This window comes from Augochlora pura, chromosome 8, assembly GCF_028453695.1.
Source record: "Augochlora pura isolate Apur16 chromosome 8, APUR_v2.2.1, whole genome shotgun sequence".
NCBI classification, from domain to species: Eukaryota; Metazoa; Arthropoda; class Insecta; order Hymenoptera; family Halictidae; genus Augochlora; species Augochlora pura.
The window spans coordinates 8,659,929-8,664,596 of record NC_135779.1 but is presented as its reverse complement, the minus strand read 5'-3'; positions in this window follow the sequence as shown (position 1 = coordinate 8,664,596).

Here is a 4,668-nt window from a genome sequence, read left to right as displayed (position 1 = left end):
TGCTCGTCGGAAAATTGTCTCAACCGCGAGACCTACCACGTACCAGTTGCGGCGGATGGTTTTTCGAAACGAAGATTCGCAGCGCCCTCGTAATAATTTAGTCGCGCGCTTCGCACGGAGTTTAACAAGATTCCTAAACACTTTATCCGCCGTGAACTTTCCAACAGTTCCAAGAATCACGATCCGAAACAACAAACTGCGACGCTACCGTAATCCGTACGACTATTTAAAATTAATACGATCCGACAATCGGCTTGAAACTATTGTTCGAAAGCGACTTGTCGAGCTCGTCTCGGACGAAGTTTCTTCTCTCGGGCACGATTATTACGCGGACTGTTACGGAAACTCATTGAAAATTACGCAGACTGTTAAACTGTTCGAGCAACAATTACAGCTCAGCTGTTCTGACAAAGTTTAATTCTTTTATCATTTTCACATTTAATCTGGCTGTCGAAATAATTTTGTAAAATGAAAGCAGTAACCTTGCAATTTATTTCACCTGTCTTTTGCACATTTTGGTGCATAGAGATTTTCTCTGTAGGTCGCAAGTTAACATTTTCGAAAAAACGATTGCGTTAAAATTGTGTCCGACGTAGCGACGTAAGGGCCAAGTAGTACAATCAATGGTTTCTCAGCCGGTGCGCCGGCACAGGTAACATTATGTACCGATGTTGGGAGCGACGGTAAACAGATTTGTGAGCACCGAATTCGATCCAGCGACGAGTAATCTCCGATTCGTCGACGGTCGTCACGGGATCTCTGTTCCACGAGCACGACGGACACCGTCGCCTAGGTGGGGACGTTTTGGTGAACAGGTCGAGGTGTGTGCTCCGGCGTGCGCAAACGACCGGTCGTTTGCCGGGATTACAAACGGCGCGGCGCGGAAACCGAGTCCTCGAGCGAGGGAAGACTATCAAACCGCGTACACGCGTGAATCCGGCGGGCTTTTGTGTCCGCTATCATTCCCAGCGACAGCGGAGTCAAGTCGATGCAGGGATTTAATTAGAGGCGAGGTCGGACGAGGAGGATCTCTTTGATGGAAACGCCGGGCCGGGCCGGGCCGGTACAGCTTGCCGCGTAAACTAGACGACCCTGTCGACCCCATAACGTCACCCGTGACCCCTCCCGTCGTTCTCCCGAGCCCCCTCGTCGTCCCACAGTCGGCAAAAATTACCTAGTTTGCGTCGAAATCGCAGAACTTTTGACAGATGTGAGATTTGTTTTTAGATCGTGTAACATTCATGAATTACGAACAATAATGTTACAAGTAACTAACGTCAGTGATTAGACGGACTGTTTTAATGTCTGAGTTAAAAAGACTTGACAGATTAGAAAAAAGACAGATTAAAACAAATGACAAATTATTAAGAAGATTTTGGACGAGACGATAAATAAGATGACAAGGACGATTACAAACAAGATTGTGTACAAGAATACAAACAACGTGATAGGTAAGATAATGAACGAGATTGTAGATAAGATCATGAACATTGTAAACGAAATGATAGATAAGATTACAACATTACAAAAAAGATTAATTATAAACAAGATTGCGAATAGGATTAGAAAATCGGGGATTCGAACAGTTTTCGGTAGGACGTAACCGGGGTAAAATAAAAACGGGGGCCGGTCGATGGATGCCGTCAACGTGACGGAAAATCACCGGCAACCGAGGAAAAGAGCGAATCTATTAGCGGGAATTTTCGCCAGGAATTTTCGTCGGCAGTGTAGCCGAGAAACGAAACGGCGACGGCACCGGAATCGCCGATGCGATTCCTGGCAAGAGATTTAATTGGCCGTTAAGCGACCGTTCCCTCCGTACTCGATAGGACACTCTCCTCGTCCAATTAACGCTAATTACACTTAACTACGGTAATAACGATGTACGCGCGGTGATCTTCGTCGAAAGTATCGACGGACTCGACTGCGACTCCTCGGTCTAGTCTCGGGGGCGAAAAAGGTCGAGCGTCCCCTTGGGATTCCCTTTGACGGGGACCGCTTAGGCGGCACGGAATATTCAACAGATAATACGGGACTATAAAATGCTCCGTTTTAAATGAATTAGTTATCGTCTGGACGCAATATTTTTCTTTTTTGCGAAGTCGGTTATGAAAAGAAACGATTCGTACTTTGTGAAATGGAACTTTTCCGCGAAACAAAGGGCAGCTAAATGAAAATTTCAATCTCCATTTAACCACTTAAATGTGTCGATATTTAGATTGTTTTAATCTCTCCGTTGTTGTAATTTATTATTTAACATTACGGAGCTATAAGGGGGACAAATGTGTATGGATTTATTATAATACCAGGACTCTGGGTTTATATTATAATATACACATCGATGAGGGAGTATGCATAAAAATTTGTCTTAGAAATATCATTTATAACATCGGGAACTATAGAAGAAGAAATGAGAAACCAGTAATTTTGGTTTGAGAATTGATGCGATTTTGAAATAAAAGTACAGCGACGTGCGTAATTACCGATTTAAAGTAATTTTCGCGTTCTTATTGATACTTAAATAAATTTTTGCATATATTTTCGAATATCTATTCTTTATTATTTTTGTCGTATAGAGATATGTAAATGTGACAACATACATTATAATATACATATCCATACAGGAAAAAGTTGTTCAGTACAACGTTCTTGACGACATATTTCAATGTTAATGAAATCAATGTTTCATTCCGAATAATTACCAACAATAAAACAATAAAATTTAGTTAATAAATCTTACACTTTAAACACGTTTACACACAAAGTAGTCGCACGCAAAAATAAAGGATAAAGCCATAGGAGCACGACGAAACAGGCAAGTTCCAAGAGCGAACATAGAAAACGCGAACCGCGGGAATCTCGAGGAAATCGAAGACGATCGGAAAACGATTGTAAGCGACTTGGAAAAGCAACGGCACGCGCTGGAAACAGTCGGAAGCCACGAGCTGGGAACGGGTCGGCCCGAAATTGTTGCGATTCGATGGGATTTACATCGGGGGTGATTGCGACGCGAACAGCACCGGGTCCCGGAGCCGGAAACCAGCGCAGCGTCGCGTCGACGAGTACCCGGGATCGACGTCGTCGGACAAAAGCGACGAACGCGGCTTGGCGCGGCGCGGAGGTCTACGGCCACGATGTAGATCGCTTTAATTCATCCGGTTTCTGTTTAATCCACGACGAATAGCTGGCTTTAACGACGGGCTCCGCATAAAGCATACACATTTGCGTCACGTGTTACTCGCGGCGCCGACGTTGACGTCACGGCCGCCATCGGCCGGGAGGAGCGTTAACAAAATTTCCGGCGGAGCGGCGTCGACCTACTACGTCGACGCGTCGGCAAGCTGTCGAGATATCGAACAATAACGGAGAAGCTCTTCGCGGGACATCGCGCGAGCTCTCTCTCTCTCGCGGAGTTTATTAAATCCGCAAACCGTGGGGGATCGACAGCCGCGAGTTTCGCAACGAAAAAGAGCAGGCCGACCTTCTCCAGCGAATTTTCCGTCGTTCTCCGTCGTACGGCGAAACGAAACGGCTGTCGGTGCTCCGACAGTTTCGATCCTGCGGATCCGTTGCGGATTCTAATACCCCCTGTCATAATCAATTAGCTTATCCGAGCCGGCTCTAATGGCTTCGCGGATCACTTCGCAGTTGCGCGGCAGTGTGACAGATTTCGTCGAACTGCGAATACTCGGATCACCCTAATGCGGCGTTCTTACGGTATTGCCAGTTTCCGCGTTGTTCTCGCGTGCGCGATTAATCGACGGGGCTTAGGATCACGGCGAATGACATTTCCGGACATTTTGACTTACATCTTGAAATCTATACATACCAGGACGATAAAGTTACTATTAATTAGCTTCACAATAAAGTTAGCCGGTAAACTATACATATAGCTGTTCTAATTCGATACATAAATAATTGACTGTTAAATTAGGAGTAACAAGAAGACTGATAAGTTTGTGTGAAGTGCCATAGAAAATATTTTCGGAAAAATTGACGAATAAGGTTGACTAAAAATCGTGATAAAGACTTTATGAAAAATAATCTATTTATGAATATTATCAATACTATTAACACGTTGACCGCCGCGTCACCCAAATATGGGTGACACTAATTTTTGATCAATCTTGAAAATTCATTTTTATTGTAATATATTTGAATAACTTGAATTTGACCAGAATGTTTCGGATGCGAAAGAGTTCTAATACCCCACCCCTTATGATAAATATTAACTTTCCAGCTTCGCTTTAATTAATTAAATTGTTTTAACTGTGTGAGTATTTTCGTGGTCGATTGTCGGCGTGATAATAAATAATTCTTCTATAGTCAAAGTCTAGAAACGACAGTAAACAAAATTTGTCTGCTTAAGGAAAGTATTAAAGGTGAAGAAGTGCTAATCAACGCAGCGTGAAAGGAATAGCAGTGCAAGGGGTGCTCTGAAACTCCTGCTCATAATTTTTGTTTTTCATAAAAATTATTTGCGGTCTACCAATGATTAATTAAAACGTTGACTAGGAATCTTCATATTTTCCTCCAGAGCCCCGACCTTTCCAGCGTCCGCATTTCGCGAACAACTTAAAGTCTTTTCATAATGTCATTCGTTTTTGATGTTGTTTTCCAAGACCCGGCTACTTTGAACGTACATTTGCGCGACCGTGTCCTCTCAGG